This window comes from Petaurus breviceps, unplaced genomic scaffold, assembly GCF_028583685.1.
Source record: "Petaurus breviceps papuanus isolate PSGF00001 unplaced genomic scaffold, PetGlider_PUasm1.0 91133, whole genome shotgun sequence".
Lineage (NCBI taxonomy): Eukaryota > Metazoa > Chordata > Mammalia > Diprotodontia > Petauridae > Petaurus > Petaurus breviceps.
In genome coordinates, this window is record NW_027187419.1 from 29748284 (window position 1) to 29769396 (window position 21113).

Sequence of the window (21113 nt, forward strand, 5' to 3'; positions counted from 1 at the left end):
TTATAAAGTGAATATTCAAATGCTCTCATTTGGCATGCTTCTAGATAATTAGTTAGTAGAATGTCATCATATGCATCATAGGCTAGATTACCAGTTTTCAAAAAATTGGAACACAGAAGGTACCTGCATCTTTTCCAAGTCATTCTCACAAGCTATTAGAGACAAGTAAGAACCTTGGTACAATACATGAGTACCCATACCATCTCAGAGTTGGAAGGGGCCTCAGTGGTTCTGTACCTGAACTGGAATCCTTTCTACAATATACCCAGTAAGTATTCATTCAGCCTTTAATGAGGAGAAGCCTATACCACTGAAGGGGACCCATTCTACTTTGGGACAACTCTGTTGCTGCCTAGGGCCCAACTGCAGCCACCATCTAATAATTTTATCAGCACAAGATGTGCCCTCAATTCCCCCCTGACATCTATAGATCAGGAAGATTCCAATAAGGACACAGAAGCCCAGACATTTCTCTCTTTGACCAATACCTAAGGTGTTAACACATACATACATACAGGCATGCAGGCACACATACCTTCTTTATCTGTCTTTTTCAGTCTCTTCCTTCCTCCCCTCCTCCTCCTCATAGTCACAGTTTCTCTCTCATACTCTTTTACTTCTCTCTCTCTCTCTTTCACACACACACACACACACACACATTTTTCAGCTCCTGTCTTTATCCCTCTGCCTCAGACACACAGACAGGTAGATGGGTCAGTAGATACAGCACTGGGTCTCAAGTCAAGGGGATCTGAGTTCAAATTCGGACACCCACTAGTTGTGTGACCCTGGGCAAGTCACTTAACCTCTGCCTCCATTTCCTCAACTCTAAAATGGGATGATAATAGCACCTACCTCCAGGGTTGCTGTGAGGATCAAATTGAACAATATTTATAAAACACCCATCACTGTGCTGTATACATAGCAGGAACTTAATAAATCCCTGTTCCCTTCCCCTTTTCACTTTGTTTCTGTCTGTCTCTCCCCCATGCACTTCCTCTCTCTCTCTCTCTCTCTCTCTCTCTCTCTCTCTCTCTCTCTCTCTCTCCTTCTCTCTCTCACTGCCCCCTCAAAAGATGAGAGCAAGAATGCTCTGAGTACTGGACACTACTTGGGAAAAGTTTCTTGGGGTAGCAGGTCCTAGACAGGTAGTAAGCAGAAAAATCAAGATTCAAACCTAGGTCCTCTGACTTTGAACCCATAATTCTTTCCATGGTACCATATCCTCATCCCCAGAAAAAAAAATCCTCCATCGAAGCTAAGATGGGTCAGTAGGAACCACCAGTTGGAGAATCTCTCTGCCACAGGCAAATATAATAAATTAACTTCAACACTAAATTTCTGTTGAACATATGTATTTCAGTAGTGACTCAGAACTTTGTTATACCTGGAACTCAGCAGTATGAACACGAACTTTTTCATTCTATTATTGAACTTGAAGTTCAAATCAATAGAAAAGTTGATGGAACAATAGAACAAAATGACTGCTTTTACTGCTCATATGCTCAAAAGCTTCAGAGATGGTTTTCTTTCCTAAAAAACTGGGAGAGTAATCACAGTAACTTATACTTAGACAGCTCTTTAAGCCTCCCAACAAGCTATGCACTGAGACATCTCACAGACAATAAATCCTATCACTTCGTGGGTTCTTAAATAACTTCTCAAACATTAAAGAAAAACCACATTTGCCAGCAAAAAGTCCCAGTCTGAAAACCCTGGTCAAGAGTACTCATATCAGACTTTACAACCTCAGTCAAATCCCTGGAAACATTAAACTTGACACAAAAGACCAACAAAACCCACCAGAAACATTTATTAGCCACAGAACATATTTCACACAATTCTTGGCCTCTCCCAAACCACCATGTAGTTTAAGAGGGACCCCTTGTCCTCACCTTACAAGAATCTTGCCCACGAATTGGTCCCACAGCCACCTCCGAGCAGCTGCAGCAGATGCTGTGAGCCCTGCAGAAGCCGCTGAAGAAAATGGGGGAGTAATCACAAAGTGATACAGATTTTCTCAAGGAATTTTTTTAATCTCCTTCTGAACAAGGAGAAGGCCTTCTTCTCAGGAACTGGCAGCCTCCTCCCCCATGGGTCTGATAAAGACAGAGTTTTCTGACCTTCTTGCATATGAAGAGGCTGTTCTATTCTCATTGCTTCAATATCTCACTGGATTAGAGATACAAGGAAAAGGGGGAAACATAAATTTTCATGGTACCTGTGGGATTGGCAGTCAGTTTTACATATAGATATATAGATATTAAGCATGTTTCATCATGCTCTTTCGAAACTAATCCAATAAACACAAATGGGAGTTTGTTTTAATATTTTTAAAAGGTAGCTTTTTTGTAGATGCAATAATTTTTAAAAACAATTCCCTAATTTCTAGGAGACATGGTCAGTGTAGGTGGCAGAGCTGAAACTATCATCAGATCTTTTAGTTCCCAATCTTATGCTCTTTCTGCTAGATCATACTGCTTGGAGAGACTACCCAGCATTTTCCTTAGTCAGGGAGTCATGGGTGGGGCCAAACAATGCCTCTAAGGTATTGTTGGCAGCCTAGACATCTGGAGGAAAGAGGAAGGAGGAAGAGAAGACAGAGAAAAGGAATGAGGAAACCAAGGAGAAGGGTTGGGGTGGAAAAATGGATTAGAGAAAGAGAAAAAAATGTGCCTATCACTGAAGTGGTAGAGTCACATTAAGAGTTCTCCCAATGTTTCCTACTCCTGGGCACTGTCACAACAACTACACTGGCATACCCAGGATGGCTGGTGGTATAGGTTCTTAGATCTGCTTTACTAGGAAAAATAGCTGTTCAAGGGGTCAGCAATCTTTTTTAATTACATTCATTGGTTCAGGGGGAAAACCAGCACCCTGAACTTCAGAGAAAATGCAAACAAAGAAAATAGACAAAATACAGGCAGAGAAAAATAAAGACCAACAGACAGGGCTTCTGCCTGAGAAATTAGCACAGATCAACAGACAGATGCAACTGTCTGACCAAGGCAATACATACATAACTACCAGAGAGAGCAGCAGCAAATCTGGGTTTTTCAAAAGGGGGGGGGGGGGGAGGCCGCGCTCCTGAACAGCTATCCAGAGTCTCATCTCATGAAATCACAAGAACACTAGTCCAATGAGCCCCAAAGCAAAATGCTAACCTCAGAGTATATATACCCTTTTTAGAGCCAGAGGGTATCACAACACTGGTGACTCAGTGCCTAATCAGAAATTAACAAAAGGTGTGAAAGGCTTCCTACAAGCAAGCCTTCCTAGAAGTAAGCCTCCCCTAAGAAAGCTTCCCTTAAGGGGCTCCATGTGAGCCCATTAATGGCAGAGAAGATCTTATATCCCATTAACATTACAGGCACTTCACCAAGGAAACAAGTATGATTTGTGTGTGTGTGTGTGTGTGTGTGTGTGTGTGTGTGTGTGTGCTTAAAATGCAAGAGGTATAGCCAGACAGCAGTTCCTCCGGGGGGAAAAAGATATGAGGTTTTTAGTGGCCTACAAGCTCAGTATGATTCAACATTGTGATATGGCAGTCAAAGAAAAAATTAATGCAATCTTAGACTACAATAAAGAGGCATAGGTATCCAGCACTAGAGAAGCATATGACTTGATACAGTCAACTATGATTAGAATACCTAGAGAGTTTGTGTTCCATTTTGAGAAACACATTTTAGGAAGAACATTCTTTCCTTAAAGAGAAAGTACAGAGGAGGATGGTCAGAATGGCGAAAGGCCTCCACATTGTGCTGTAGAAGAACTGGTTTCTAAGAATTTGGGATGTTTAATCTAGAAAAGAGAAGCATAAAAGGTACCATGGTGATGAATCTTGGTCCTGAAAAAATACCTCATCATCATCATAATTAACATTTATTAAACACCTGCTACATGCCAGGCATTGTGCTAAACACTTTACAAATATTATCTTATTTTCTACTCACACCCCCCAAGAGAGGGAGGTATATTATTATCCCCATTTTACAGCTAAGGGAACTGAGACAGACAGAGGGTAAATATCTTGCCCAGAGTCATACAGTTGGTAAGTATCTTAGGTAAGTTTTGAACTTAGGTCTTCCTGACTCCAGACCCAACACTCTTTATTAATGGTGCTCCCTAAATATTTCCCTCCTCTGGGCAGAAAGAGGTTGGAGGCCAGGTGGGGAATGCTAAATATATTACCAAATATAGCTGTTTATCAGTCATGTTGGTTTTGTTTAACTGTGTTTTTGTTACAAAGGAAGGTTTCATTGGAGATGGGGGGAGGGGATATTAGGAGATGAATGGTGTCAAAAACAAGAGAAATCAATAAAACTTAATAAGCTATCTTAGGAAGTAGTGGGTTCCCCCTTACTAAAGATCCTAAAGTCAAGGCTGGAGGGCCACTTGTTGCAAAGGATTCTTTGTTCAATGATAGGTTGGCCTAGAAGATCTCTGAGGTTCCTTCCAATTGAGATTTTGAGATCTTTTTAAAAGCTGGATTGTCATTCTAGTCTTTCAAAATGAATCTTAAAAGCTGCAATTAAAAACAACACAAATACCAACAAAGAACAAAGTCATAATGTACTCTTTAGCATTTGGCAAATAATGTCTCATTTCTTATATAATATATACAAAGAAACTGTGTTTCACACTCATTCTTGATTATTAAACAAAGGATGATCACTTCACTTTCAAAGATGGTCTCTCTCAGACCTTGGGGAGGTTGGTTCAATGCTCTTTATAGAAAGAGAGTAGCAAAAGGGCTAATGTGTCAAATAACTTCTTCTGGGAAATGACAAAAATTTCAGCAGAGAAAAGTTTTTAATACCTGAATTAAATTCCCCAGACCTTTCAATGTTTTAACCTTACATGTGCAAGATTTCTGTATAAATGGGGCTCCAGAAATAGTTATTTTGCCCACAACATTTCCCTTCCTTCCACCATTGTCACTGATAGGCTTAGCTGTCATTCAGCATCAGGCCAGAGTCATGCTTTAATGGTTGTCACACCAGCACTGACTTGTAGTGCTGGAGAGAACTGGGGACTGTTAGCCACTGCAGCTACATCAGCACAGGAAGGCTCCTGTTAGCCACCTAAGGAACACAAGAACCACAGAAAACATTACAGATGCTCTGGATACTAAATTATGTCATTTTTTCCACCCCCTATAGGAAACCTGTTGGATCAGGGAAGAGGGAAGATTCTCCACTGAGGCCTCAATATACCAAAATGCTCTACTGTGGTAAGAGGCCTCGAGGCCAAAGGTTCCCCACCCCTAGTAGCCCCACCCAGATCCTGAGGGGGGTTTTTCCTTCATGGCATATCCAGGCTCCTCCAAAACACCCTCTTCCTCTTTACCCAACTTCCTCCTCTTTCTGTCTTAAAAAATTAGATTCCAAAAATGTTACCTACCACTCCAGCAACTGACTTTCCTCTCCTTCCACCATCAGCAAGCAATGGGTCTCTTAAGACCCTGTCAGAACCATAGCTCCTACCTAGATCATAGGACAATGTTAATGGATGACTGAGATACTCAATACATATTTTTTCATATTTTTCCTCTATCAAAGAGAAAAATATTCAGAATAAGAAAAATGGAACTAGATTAGCTAAATTGGAAACTCAAGTAGGACAGTGGTAAAAGAGAATCTAGCTAGGAGGCACAGTAGACAGAACTCTGGGCCTGGAGTCAGGAAGCTGTTGCTGTTGTTCAGTCATTTTCAATCAGGTTCAACTCTTCATGACCCCATTTGAGGTTTTCTTGGCAAAGACACTGAAGTGATTTGCCATTTCCTTCTCCAGCTCACTTTACAGAAGAGGAAACTGAGGCAAACAGAATTAAGTGACTTGCCCACAGTCACACAGTAGTAAGTGTCTGAGACCAGACCAACCCTAGTCTCAAAACCATTTGCCAAATCCACAATTATTTATCTGCTGGTGCCCTCATCATACAATCTCTGTGGAAAGAGTATTCACCGGATCTGGAGTCAAAAGATCTGGGTTCAAATCTTGGCTCTCCCTCACTTGCATTTGTATGAATTTGACAAGTCACTTCTTCCTTTTTGGATTTTAGTTCCTTATCTTTAAAATGAAGGTATTGAATTTGATGGTTTCTGAGGGCCCTTTCAGCTCTAACCCTATAATCATACTTTGAGCCAACAAACTGCTGTTCCACAAAAGGAACTGAACCATATCTATATTGACTTTCTCATTACAAATGAAACCAGAAGGCATAAACCTGTAACAGTTAAACAGAAAGATGGTATCTAGGTTCTCCCCCAGAGAGGTACACAAAAGAGCTGGACCCAACACCAGTCCAAAGAATTTCACTAACATTCCCTGAGACTAAGTGAAGTTTAACTCTTTTCTCTTTTGACTTCCCCATATGTAAAACATGGGACATGCAGCAATAGTTGGCTAGCCACACACATGAGGACATAGTGTTTATTAGCCTTTATTTATGAAGATGATGCTATTCATTTCATTACCAAAAAAGCATATATGCTTCTTTTCCATAAGTGCTTATAAGACTTGAATTAGCCATTCATGTTGGCTTCTTTCTTATGACCATTAACACACACCTTCACAATCAATGGTTGGCTAGGACTTTACTCCAGGGATAACACATGATTCAAAGAAACAATCACAGGATTTGGAGTCAGAGAAACAAGATATAACCCTTGGCTCTGTGTGACCTTAGCTAAGTCTCTTAACTGCTTTGGATCTTAGTCAGAGTTGGACCAGATGAGAGGTTTTAAACAGATTAACGCTCATTACCAGTATGCCGGAACCAGCTCCTACTACCTAGGGAGAACCAAATACTAAATTTTCAATATATTTGCACTTCAAAATCAGCAACTGGCTACAAATCAGGGCTTGATTTATTGTCTTTTTGATTGTCTAGACTTAAGAAGTGATAGTAGAAATATTAATAATTAAATTTAAATGTTAATAATTCAGATTAAACTAAAAAAATGTGTCATAATTACATCCCCCTCCCCCCTCATAGAGTCTGTTGTTAAATATTTACCAGCACACCTCTGCCTCCAAATCTATGCTCTAAATCTACAATTCTACGATTTATGGGCAGAGAAGTGGGTCCATAGGGAATAGGTTCAGATGTGCCAAAGACAACATTAATCGACTATTTTCACTATATATATGTGTGTGTGTGTGTGTGTGTATACATATACACACATATATATGAAGGTGTGGCTAAACAGTAAATAAACAGGTGTCCATGTGTGGCTTATGAAATTAGTCTCATTAACTGCTGGTCAAATCTCATATGATAAAATTCACAGATAAGAGGTGTCATAAAATAAAATGACAATATTAGGGTGCCACCACTCCTAATACCAGGAAAACCAGCTTAAAATACAAGGAGTTTCATTTCTATAACAGGAGATAAAGCCGTACCAAAACTGTAATTACCTAGAAAGCTTGGCTCTGGAATACCAGAAAGACTGGTTCATAGGAATTTATGCCTTCACTCTTGAAGAGAAACAAAGGACTTGAGCAATTCAACCCAAATTATTTTGAGCTGACTAGAAATCACTGAAAAACAGGAATAAATGATTAACCAATTAAATTAAAGTAAATACTGCTAACATGTCAATTCTCATATGCCAATTCTTCCCTGGTTTCTACTATATTGAATTCTCCACTGGAGTAAGATTTAAAGGAGTAACTACCCAGAGGCGTTATTTTAATTTGTTAACTAGGCATTGCCATGAATCAAGGGAAAAAAGGTGTAGCAGGTTGAGGGCAGAGGTTTGTAAGCTACCCATACTCAGTATCAGTCTGTTTTGATTAGCTGAAAGGCATACAGAGGAAAGTCACTAGGAGAGTAAACGTCCTGGAGCCCATGCCTAATCAGGATCAGCTGAAGTAAGGGAAATTATTTAATCTGAAAAAGAGAAGGTTTAGGAAAGGCACAGTAGCTTTAAGTACTTAAAGGACTGTCATGTTGAATTCAGTCCCAGAGGACAGAACCAGAATAAATGAGTATAAATTGAAAGAAGGAAAATTAAAGTTTGATGTAAGGAAAAACTTGCTTATAATTAGAGCTATCCAAAAGTGGAATAGTTCACCTTGGGAGCTAGTCCATTCCTCCTCTCTGAAGGTCTTTAAGTGAAGGCTGTATGTCATTTATTGGGTGTGTTGTAACAAGGATTCTCTTTTGGGCATGGATCATAGGACTATATGGCCTCAAGGATCCCTTCCAACTGAAAAAATCTGGGACTCTTCCAAGATGCCATTACTCTCTCTATTTCCCTTATAAGCATAAGGAATTCTTCAATTTAAGAGTACAATCCATTATCTGTCCCTCCTTCTTAATGTACTCTATTAATCATTTTATCTGTACATATTTATGTTCATAGTACACAAATTACTTTATTTCCAACAATGTGTGCTGTAAATTCCCATGATAACAGGCCACTGAGCAGAATGTTCATGCGCTGCTTCCTCCCACCAAGAAAAAGTACAAATACTGCTGATTATTCTCAGAGGAAGCAAACAATGCATGATAGAGCTCTGGAATATCTGACCCTGACTCTATATTTCTGCTTTGAAAGCAAAAATCATGTTTAACCTTCACCACATACGCCAAGCGTTCTTAAAAACTTGATAAAATACCTATTGACTGGAGGAGGACATGGCTATTTTCACTCAGAGAACATGGCCTTTTCTCAATGTGGCTCCTTTGGGCCTGAAAATAAGACAGCAGGGAAGAAACGCAGCAAAATCTCCTCATAAAGTAGGATCAAAGCAACATACATTTAAAACTGGAAAGGAATTCTGAGCATCAGATCCGACTCCCTTATTTTACAGACGAAGAAAATGAAGTCCTTTTTAAAAAGTAAAGTGTTTCGCCCAAAATCAAAGAGGTATGTGGCCATCAGAATTCGAATCTAAATCCAATGTTCCTTCCAATGCACCACACTGACAAATAAATTCTAAAGAGACAGTGTAAAGGCCCTGTGCCCTTTGTACATAGTGATAATATACGTTGTACAGGGTGGACAATTATACCATGGGGGGGAGGGGATTCAAATATCCCTGGAGTTTTATATTGAGTTAGAAAACCATAAATTAGCATTATTATTATTTAGTTATTTTGTTATACATTTTGCAATTACATTGTAATCTGGTCTGGCCCACACTTTGACGTGGGCCTTGAGGCTGACACTTCTGATATATAATACCTCTGTCCCTGTAATCAGAGGATTCCAGGAGTCCCCCTCAAAGACTCCTTAAAAAAACATTAAAACTGTTCTGGACACCTGTTTGGCTCAGGGGACTAAAGGCTGCTGATGTAGGCTCCTGGAGTTCTAGTTACAAAAGCCAGGTCACAAACAATCACCTGGGTCCTCCTCAGCATTCTGAGCAGTAGCATGACCACACAGGCTATTGAAAGCTGTGCTCAGCTGAATTGATACTCTGTCCTCATTAAAAATCCTCCCCCGATACAGATAAGTAAAATTTATTTTTGCTAACTGTTAGTTGGACTATGCATGTGTGTCATTTCATTTCAGTCTTAAACTGGAGCTACCAGACTGACCTGGGAAACCCTGGCCTACTACAGTCACAATACATGGAAAACTTGTACCACCACACAGACGGAAAATATGTCCAAATATATAAGATCCAAATAGCTTCTTCAGGACTTTCCTAGTTGATTCAATTTATCATGAGGGACCATTTTAATCAAAATGCATTTATTAAGCACCTACTAGGTTCCAAACACAGTGTAAATTCTGGTAATACAGAGAAAAATTAGTCATATAGCACCAAGTACAGTGCCTTAAACCAAGGAGTTCAATAAATTTGGTGATTACTAAATCAAAGAATAGACATACTAGTCACCAGAGCCTCACAAATCAAAGAAAATTAATTATGGAGAACAGAAATGTGCCAAATTTCTCATTATGCTTTTTGAATGATTCTGACAGCTGTAAAATCTTAAATGGCAAAGAGAATTACCTTTTCTTTTTCATAGCATGAAAGATTTAGAGTGAAAAGGAACTTCACTAACAAAGTGCCCAGAATTGTATAGGCACTTATTAAATACTGGCTGGCTGACTGATTGACTGATTGATTAACTTCAGAGGTTATCTAGTCTAGCTGTGAACATATATTGATTTAGAAAACCACAGATTAACATTATCTATCTTTTATTATATTAATTTTGTTAAATATTTTCCAATTACATTTTAATCTGGTTCTAGCCAGCACTGGGGAGTTTTGGAGGCTCCCCTGAGTCTAACACCTCTGATCTAGTCCTCTTCATTGCAGACATGGATAAACTGAAGTAAATAATGGTCAAGTGACTTGCCCAAGGTCACACAGGTATTAAGCCACAGAGCTAGGATTTTTAATCCATGCTCTCTGATACCAAATTCAGTACTTTCAAAGAATGTGACTGAAAACACACCTTGAACCCTTAATATAAAAGGTCAAATTCCAAGACAAGCAAGAGTCTTATCTGGACATAACAGTGATTATGAATGAGAAACATGCAAAGATGGTAAAGTCTATGGATCCCTTCTCAGAATAATGTTTTTAAATACATAAAATAAAATGCATGACTTACAAAGGAAGCCAAAGGCTACTCAGTTATTAAGCGCTTACTACATGGCAGCAGGCACTGTGCCAGGCATTGTCCTAAGCACTGGGGATACAAAGGAGATACAAAGAAAGGTAAATGCCAATCCCTGTTCTCATGGAGCTCACTGTCTAGAAGGGAAGGCAACATGTGAACAATAAGTCATTTCCCCTCCTTCCACATTCACAGACTTCCAAAATCTATCCACAGACCTTTAACTCAAAGGGGTCCATGGATCCCTACTTAAGAACTCCTTCTCTATAGTGGTTATTTTCCATTGAAAATTTGTCTCAGTATCTTCCTTAACTTTAAAAGGAGAGGATTAGACTAAATGATCTCCTTTCTAGTACTAAGTCTTTGATCCTGAAGACTGCCTCATATGTGCACTCACCTGTGGAGAAACCACTGTTCTGTTCTGCTCAAATACATTTCAAAATGCTCTACAATTTTTTAAAGGCAAAATTCCTTTAAAAAAAAGTTTAGGAGGCCTAAGAATTGCTAGGCTGTTGAAAGAATCTTTAGTAGCCTATGCAAAATAACTTTAGACTAATGATGAGCTTCAAAAGAGGTTGGAATGAGTGACAAAGAAGTCTGACTGCCAAGGTCACTATGTACTGTGGAAGATGTGACCTTTCACTGCTGACAGGAAAAGACCATCATGGAGTTCTTACACAGACACTGAGACCTAGATTTTTTTCTTCCTATCTTTTTTTCTCACTTATAAAAAACCAAGCCAGAAAGGCTAGAGGACACTTTTAAAAATAAAACCATGAAGTATTAAAAAAAAAACACTATGTGCAGCAAAATACCAAGTTTCCCTCTGGGGAGACAAATCAATGAAAAAGTATTCATTTAAAGTGGCTGCTTTTGTGACAGGCATGACATGTATAAAGATAAATGGAAAAATAACTAGCTTCAAAGCCAAGAAGATCTTTAAGTCCTGATTCAGACAAATACTGAATGTGTGATCCTGGGTCAGTCATTGAACTTAGTGTTCTAGGCAACTCTACAACTATAAATTTGCAAAGATGTGTGCCTGCATTATTACAGTGTTTCCTCACCTGGGAGTTCCCTATACCAGAAAAGGCTACAGTACTTATCACCTCCATCCCTACGTGCCAGGCAATGAGGACGCCCACAAAGGGGGCAAAGGCAAAGTAATACCCACAAGGTGTTTGTATTCTATTGGAGGAGACTCTCTATATATATACATATATATACACATACACATATATGTGTATATATGTATGTATATACATATATATGTATATATGTATGTATATATACATATGTATGTGTGTATACATATATATGTATGTATATATATATATGAAAACAATAATAAACAAAAATAAACACAAGGTAATGGGGGAAGGGGGAGAGAAAGGGGCATTAGCAGCTAAGGAGATCAAGGAAGAGCTCATGCAGGAGCCTAAACTGAATTTTGAAGGAAACTAGGAATTCGAAGAGGTGAGGATAGCTAGAGTGCTCCAATGTTATTTTTCAGAGCTAAGGAAGGAAACAAATACCTCCTCTCAGACATGTTATAAGGTAGTAGTCACAGTTATGTGAAGCTGAAAATGTTCTTAAAACATAAGACCCCAACTGCCAGAATTAGGACCAGGCAATGATGAGCAAAAGCTGTAAAGATGGGGCGGCTAGGTGGCACAGTGAATAGAGCACCGGCCCTGGAGTCAGGAGGACCTGAGTTCAAATCCGGCCTCAGACACTTAACACATAAACTAGCCATGTGACCTTGGGCAAGTCACTTAACCCCAACTGCCCTATCTTCCCCCCTCCAAAAAGCAGAAAAAAAAAAGCTGTAAAGATCTTCTGACAGAATCTGGCCCTGTGAAAGCATTTAGAGTGACATATACTCTTATTCTTAGACCTGACAGAAGTCAGTGGAAAGAGAACTGGACTAATGGATTACTTCTGTTGCCAGAAAAAGATGGTGCTTCTCATTCCAATAGAATCATTGATATTGTTCAAATAAAAAATTAAAAACAATTAACAATGACTTTAGGATTGAAAAAGATACTTTAAAAAAAAGGGTGTGTGTGTGTGTGTGTATGATTGAAATTTATTCAAAATTTCCATGTACTGTTTTGCCAGGGGAGAGGTCAAGGAAGGAAATAATGGAATAACTTATTTTTATTTTTTTTAATTTTCTTTTTGCTTTTTTTTGGAGGGCAATTGGGGTTAAGTGACTTGCCCAAGGTCACACAGCTAGAAAGTTTTAAGTGTCTGAGGCTGGATCTGAACCCAAGTCCTCCTAACTCCAGGGCCAGTGCTCTATTCACTGCACCACCTAGCCACCCCAGAATAACATATTTTTAATGAGAATTTACAATTTCTAAATATCCAGATATTTTTTATCTCTAGCCAGGACCAGGTATCTACAGTCAGGAATAACCAATTTCTGGGTAGGACAATACTTCCAATACTATATATTCAAAGTTTATTTCTAAGTGATTAGTAGTGGTGGTGGTGGTGCGATGGTAGTAATAGCAGTTCAAATATTCAATATATTCAAATATAAGCTTCACAAAGCATTTTATATTCACCTCATTTGATTCTCACACAAACACAACTTTGTGAGGTAATTGCTATTATCCATTTTACAAATATAGAAACTGAGTCCCTAAGAGGTTAAATGAAATGCTCAGCTAGATCTTAAGATCAAAAACCCAAACCTGGGTCTTTCTGACTCCAAGTCCAGCACAGTATCCACCAAACCATGCTACTTAAAGAATCCTGAGTATGGATGGTTATGTTCTACCCATACTATGGATTAATGCATCTATTATACAGGACCAAATATAAAGCCTTTTTAAAGTCAAGACAAAGGTTATTTTTTGCTTTCAGTTGGCCTGAGAGCACTATTACTTTGTCATAAAATGAAATTAGATTAGTTTGCAGGATTTTATTCCTTATCAAAGGCATTCCGGTCATTATCTAATTGCTCTGTTCTCTTCAAGGTATTTGAAAATAGATTTTGCATTCATTTCTGTATTTTTTCCAAATAGAGTTTGCTATGATTTCTAAGGTCATCCTATTTAATTCTAATGTATGCAATATATTATCTCTTCTCACATTATCTGGCACTGTCCCAATTTTCTGTGAATTCTAAGATTTCCGAGGCTTCATAACAGAGGGCACATTTTCCACTCCCCTGTCCCATACCTACCAAAAAAATATTATATGAACTCAGTGAGCCAGAGGAGCTTAGATGATTGAATCCAGACTTCAAAGAAATAGGCCAGATTTAAAGCAGTCACAACCATGGCAGCTTGCTTACATTGGAGGCAGGATGAAGATCAAAGAAGGGACTGGAAGATAATGGAAGACAGCGAGGAATAAGACTTGCCAAACTACCATCCCGCTACTGTTTTCTCCATCAAAGACAACAATTTTCCAATTAGAAATGTAGGATAAAAGTGGTTAACAAGGAACTAAAATTAAAAGATAAGAGAGCACCCAGGTACACCAAGTGTCTTCAGGTTACTATGTCTCAAGGTAACAAAAGAACCCATGAATATGTTGAGTGTGCTACTGCTGGTAAAGAAGGGCCACAAAACTGGAGTTAGCAATCTTTGTCTAGTTTTCACAAAAGAAAAAGGCTGGATACTTCGAGCTATAGACTAGTGAACTTGACCTCCATTCCTGATAAGATTTTAGAATAGAAAATTAAATGGTCAGTCCATGAGTAATGAGAAAGGAAAGATATAAAAAAAAGAGCTAGCACATGTATTCATTAAGAAAAAATCAGGTCTTACAAACCTAGTCTCCTAGGTCACAAGAGTAGCAGATGAAAGAAATACCACAATAGGCTTCCAAAACAACTGTACAAAAATGTCTCATGAAGTCTTTGTGAACAAGGAGATAGATACTTGGATGGGATCAATTTAGTGGATCAGAAATTGTGAGCCAACTGGACTCAAAATGTATCAAATTATGGACTGATGTCCATCTATAGGGAGGTCTCTAGGAGTACTTTAGAGTTCAGTTCTTGGTCTACTCGGGTTGAATATTTTTTAACAATGATTTGCATAAAGGCATGGATGTCATGCTTATAAAAGTTATGGATTCATGAAACTAAGAGGAATGGTTTAGAAGTTCCTTAGTATTAAAGTTGGAAGATAATACAATAGCTAACAATATCTAGAACAGAAAAAAATCTCAACAGCCTCAACAGTGGTCCAAACTTCAAAAGTTACAATGAAACTTAACAGGCATAAATCTGTTCTATTCTTAGATTCTGGTCTAGGAGCCTATACTTGGGTTCAGGTAGCTAAGTGGTACAGTGTATAGAACCTCTGGCCTGGAGACAGGAAAACTCATCTTTCTGAGTTCAAATCTGGCCTCGTTCACTTACTAGCTGTGTGACCCTGGCCAAGTCACTTAACCAGCTTTGCCTCAGTTTCCACATCTATAAAACAAGCTGGAGAAGGAAATAGCAAACTGTTCCAGTATCTTTGCCAAGAAAATCCCAAATGGGATCATGTAGAGTTGGACATAACTGAAATGACTCAACAACAAAAAAATTGGGGTTCAGGATATCAACTTTATAAGTACAGGATGGGGTACCCGGCTAAGAAGCAAGTTATGAGAAAAGACCATGAAGCTTTAATAGGCCAAAAACTCAAGGTAAATCAATACTGGTTATTTAACAGATAAGAGACTTTCCAAATACAATGAAGCTGGACCCTCTGAGAAACCAACTTGTCTTCCAACGAACACCGTGGAGTTGTGGGTACTATCAGATGAGAGATCATCCAGCTAAGGTCAGTCTGTAAAAAAACTTATTTAAGTCTGAAGGAGGAAGAAATGAGTAGCATGGTAACTCCCTGAGCACAGAAGTAGCTTTTATAAGGACAGTCTTTCCAGAGTTTGTATCCAAGATGTGAAAGATCCAGTCTCTGTACTTGTCAAACCAAATGACTACTACCCATGTTTGTTGATTCATGTGGCAAAAATGATACTGTCAGAAGGAATATATAAAGTATTTATAAAGACTATTAAGTCCTAGGCAAGAAACTAAAGACCTTAGGATTATATTTGGCATATTTGTCTCAGCTGCTGGTCCAAGATTGGGAGGTACAGAAAAGAATGGCAGAACTGGTTAAGAAAAGTGTTCCTGAGAACAGAAATTAGGTTTCTATGCCTTCACTTAAAACAGGAATGACAGGCATTTGACCAAGGACTAAACCTAACAAGAGTTGGTAAGAGTATATTTGCTTGAAGTAAAAAGTACTTTAAACCAAAAAGAAAGGGCAGAAAATGAAAACCGGCTATGTCTTCACCATGCTAGATGGCCTAGAGAACAGATAGAATATAGAAAGTTGAACAGCAGTAGAGAGACTAGAATTCATAGAAGACAAATCTAAGGAAGGAGTAGGCAATACAAAACTCATAGCCCAGGATGTCTAAAACACAAATGCAATCAAGGTGAACCAGATCCTAACGAAAGGAGTCAAATTTGACTTCATAAGTATTACTGAGATTTGGTGGGATAAAAATCATTCATCAATCAACAAGTATTTATTAAACACCTATTATGTATTCTTCCAGGCACTGGTGATACTAATGCAAAGAATAAAACAATTCCTACTCACAAGGAGCTTTTAGTCTAAGGGGGAGATGATATAATTGTATATTAAGAAAATATGCTTATATTGGGTCAGTCTTCTAGAAAGCAGTTTGGAACTACACCCCAAAATTACTAAACTCTGCAAAAAATATTTATAGAAGCAATTTTTGGATAGGCAAAAATTGGGAATACTGGAAAATATGGGGATGCCCATCACTTGGAAGATGGATAAACAAATTGTGGTATATGAATGTAATAGAATACCATTGTACTATAGGAAATAACAAAGGAGAGTGTCAGAGAAACCTGGAAAGGTTTGCAGGAACTGATGATGCAAAATTAAGGAAATGGGACAATTTTCATAATAATAACATTATACGGGGAGTAACTTTGAAAGATTTAAAAATTCTATTCAACACTGTGACCAATCACATTTTGAGAGAACTGATGATGAAGTATTCTAACCACTGTGTGATAGAGAAGGGATGGATTCCAAGGTGCAGAATAAAATATATATTTTTGGACATGGTCAATATGGAAATGTGTTCTGTTTGACTGTATATTTGTTATAAGGGGTTTTGGGAGTGGTAAGAGAAGTTTTTATGCTAAAAATTTAATTTAATTTTTCTTAAAAAGGCCATATTCATATAAGAATAATGGGGTACACATAATAGAGAGCATGTGGGTAAAAAATGGAAACAGAAATAACGGTAACATTGCCATTGGAATCAACCAGGATAGAAATAAGAAATGGATGAGGAGTCTGAGAAACAGATCATAAGCCTGGTATGAGTACAATACAAAAGAGTATTGGCAGGGATGTTGTCTGGGCTTCTTCTGGAGCACTTTCTCAGCAAAAAGCAGGGTAACCAATAAACTTCTTAACTTGCCTTACTGGTAATTCATCTTTCAAAAGGTAAAGAAGGGGTTGGATCTGGATCTGGACACAATCCTTAGCAACAAAGAGGGAGTGGCTAATGATGGGAACCTTGGGATGAAGTCATCACTATATCTTAGACTTCATAACAGAGAGAGAAGAAAGTCAAGAATAGTCTGACATGCACCCCAGGTTTGTGGAGAACAGATTTCAAAAGATTGTAATAGGTAGAATTACATGGAGAAGCAGAAGGAGGAAAAGAAGGAAAAGGAGGAGGAGGAAGAAGAGGAGGAGGAGGAGAGGAAGAGGAGGAGGAGAAAGAGGAGAATGGGGAAGGAGGAAGAAGAGGAGGAGGAGGAGGAAAAGGAGGAGGAAGAGAAGGAGGAGGAGGAAGAAGAGAAGGAAGAGGAGGAGAAAAAAGAGAAGAAAAAAGAGGAAGAGGAAAAATGAACCTTCGAACTATTGGCTAGTAAGCTTGACTCCAATTCCTGGCAAAATGCTAAAATGTATCATTATAGAAATGGTAAGCAAATATCTAGAAAAGGAAACTGTGATCATAAAGGGTCTATAGGCTATAACTAATTTCATTTCCATTTTTTAAAAAGTAACTCCATTAGTTTATTTGGGGAATGCTATAGACACCATTTACCTAGATTTTGGGAAATATTTATAACTTTACCATGAGATACAGTTCATCTAGAGTCTAACAAAGTCCCTCATGGGTAAAAGTCAAGAGATTTAGAGGCTTAGACAGGTTTGTAATAGTAGTAATCAGTACTTGACCTCTCCATTATCGTTGAAGGAACTGAACAACACACCTAACTGTACAAAACTCTAGACAATAGTCTAGAAAGAACCAAAACTCCAAAATATAGTTATTCTAGAAATAAGAAAACTTAGAGAAGTCAAGATAGTCAAGGTTTGGGATTTTTCTGTGTTTATTTGTATTTAAAGGGTTATTAAATGGAAGAGAGGTTAGACTTCCTTTGGTTTTCCCTAGAGGGCAAAGCTAAAAGCAATGAGTAGAAGTTTCTAGAAATCATATTTCAACTCAAAAGGGGGGGCAGGGATTAATGTAAAGCTAGTTTAAAAAAAAAGAATGGGTTGCCTTGGAATATAGTGAGATCCCCATCAGTGGAGGCTGTGTGACTACTTTGGGGCATATTATAATAAAAGACTCATGGCTTTGGATAAGGGTTGGACTAAATAACCTTTAAAATCCCTTTTCACCTCTGCAATTCTATGATCTATCCTTTACAATTTACAGAAGAAACTGAAGCCTAAAGAAAGTTCTAAAAAGAGAGCTGGGCTGGAAGATTTCTTTCCAGTACTTTGCAGCCCTATGAATTCCTGTAAATTCCCTTCCCAGGCTCTCCCAAATCAATAGTGCTGACTCATAGGAAGCCTGGTTTCCAGAAGAAAAGTAGGTAGCATTTAGAGTGAGTCAGAATTCAGCATCAAGTCAGGAAGTGAAAGACACCTACATTTTAGTGGTAACATGTCCAGGCCATCACAGGCAAAACCCCTCCATGTCAGCTAACAAGCAGGTGTGCACTCAAACAATCATTCACCAAACAATTATTAAGTACCTACTTTGTACGTAGCTCTATGGGGTGGAGGGGAGACCAGGAGGAAGGAGAGATAGAGATGGGAGGAGAGAGAACATGCAAAGAGAAAGGTAGTATATCTTCATGGATAGAAAACTGGGCTTGGAATTAGTAAAACCTAGCTTTGAATTTCATATCGGAAACATATGAACTATTAGCATAGATGGACAAATTCACTTTAATCATTCTAAATCTCACTGACTCCTTCGGTAAAATGAGGATTATGATGTCTGTAGTATATCTACCTCACAGGATTGTTGTGCAGTTCAAATAAGATAGTGCCCAGTTCTTTGCAAACCTCAAAACACTATATAAATTAATGATTACTTTTACTATTAAAAATTAGAGATAGCATGGCTTAGTATAAAAGGATCTAGCCTCAAAGTTAGGAAGATCTGGATTCGAGTGCGACCTCTGCCACACAGTGGCCACATAGAGGCATCTGGCTCCTGGCTAGTCATTTAACTTCTTGCTGCTCTAGGCAACTCAGACTGTAAATGTCACAGAAGGCATGGGTACCTGCATTGGTAGAGGGAGCTTCTTCCAGAGTTTTATCTATGAAATCATAAGACTAGAATCTGAATGAATGAACTGAGCCCTGCAGAGGAAGGGAATCAAAGATGGGCTCTGGACTGTGAAAGACATAAGCAAATTAATCACCTCCCCTTACAGACCCAGGACCTGGCTAGTAAGAGGTTTCATGCAGAAAAGAAACCTGGTGACCCTAAAGTTCAACTCTCTTGTTCTGAAATGAGAAACTGAAGCCCAGATGATGGAAGGGATTTATCCAATTAGTCAATGGCAGAGTGGGATTCAAATCTAGGTTGTCAGATTGAATACAATTTACCTCTCTGGACCTCAGTTTCCTCATCTGTAGAGTGATAATATTTATAGTTTCTTTCAGCTTTAAATTCTAATAATGCACAAGTGCAGAGAGCAAAACTAGGAGCAGTTGGTGGAAGTTGTAAAGAAGCAAATTTAAGCTCCAAATTAGAATTTTTAATAATCAGAGATGTCTGGTGGATGGGCTGCTTCAGAAAGTGGGTTCCACCTACTGAAGGACCTTGAAGCAAGGTATATGAACCACCCTCCCCTCCACTATGTTTTAGAGAGGTATTACTCTTCAGTTTTGAGTTGGTCATGATGGCCTCTGAGGTCCCTTCTGACTCTGAAATTCTATTTATTCTGTGACCTGTCCAAAGTCATAAAACAGAGCTGGAGTTTGGGACCCAGGTTTCCTGACTTCCAGTGCAAAGTTCTTTCTACTATATTGCACAAATAAATGTCTCTAAGCTAGGCTTTCAAGGACTATAACAGGCTGGAGAGGAAAGTGGATAAAAGCACTAAAGCGTGGCCTCAAAATCCAGGTGTCCTGATTCCCACACTTTTATTATACTCCACTGCCTCAGGATTCCATTTGAAATACTAGTGACATTCTGCAGCTCAAAAATGTGGCTCCCTAGATACTGTCTGGCCTGATGGTCACTTTTCAGCTTGCACTATGTCTGAAAAATATAAGGTCCTAGTTCCAGGTAGAACAGTACAAAGAAACCTGGACCTGGAATCAGAGTTTATTGTTGAAGGTCCGCCTTTTTCAGTTGTGTCCAACTCTTTGTGACCCCATTTGGGGTTTCCTCAGCAAAGATACTAGAGTGATTTGCCATTTCCTTCTCTAGCTCATCCTACCAATGAGACAAACAGGGTTAAGTGACTTGTCTGGGGTCACACAGCTATTAAGTGTCTGAGACTGGATTTTAACTCATGAAGATGAGTCTTCCTGACTGCAAGCTCGGCACTAGACCATGACACTTACTAGCAGAGTCTAACCTCCTCAGGCCCCAGTGTCTTCCTCTGGCTGGCTTAGATGATCTTAGATGATCTCAAAGGTTCTTTCCAGTTCTAAAAATCTATGGTAGGGGCAGCTAGGTAGTTCAGTGAATAGACCACCAGCCCTGGAGTCAGGAGGACCTGAGTTCAAATCCGACCTCAGACACTTGACACAAAAAACTAGCTGTGTGACTTTGGGCAAGTCACTTAACCCCAATTGCTCTCCAAAAAAAAAAAAAACAACCTAAAAATCTATGGTTTTATGACCACAAGGTGATATATCAGTCATCTTGTTTACTTACAACTTGGTTAACAAATCTGAAACTTTACCTGATATAATCCCCAATACGCATTTCCCCGTGTAGCCCTCCATGTACAGAGCTCTGTGAAAGGTAAATGTTAGAGTAGAGGGTAATGGAGTCCTACAAAAATATGTGTCCCAGTCATCCCAAAAGGTAAAGGCCACTGGGGTTCCTCAGTTGGGATCTGCTTCTGGAAAGGGTTCAGGGCTTTTGCAACAAACCAGATACCAAATAACTGGGTCTACCTTGGCACAGACCCAAAATCACAAATCAGATTTAGAAGCAACCTAATTTCTCAGGGGTTCCT

At 38.8% G+C, this 21113-nt stretch overlaps 1 protein-coding gene across 12 annotated transcripts in view; it reads right to left on the reverse strand.

The window, feature by feature from the left end:
• AMOTL1 (angiomotin like 1) overlaps nucleotides 1-21113 on the reverse strand; it is a 254555-nt gene that overhangs the window by 138686 nt on the left and 94756 nt on the right. For 2 of the 12 annotated variants that reach the window (XM_069080090.1, XM_069080092.1), the window contains exon 1: nucleotides 1896-2301. The exons of the other annotated variants lie outside the window; for them this stretch is intronic. The gene's annotated coding sequence lies outside the window, so the exon portion shown is untranslated. Of the gene's footprint in view, nucleotides 1-1895; nucleotides 2302-21113 lie in introns of those variants that run through there. 12 annotated transcript variants of the gene reach the window in all.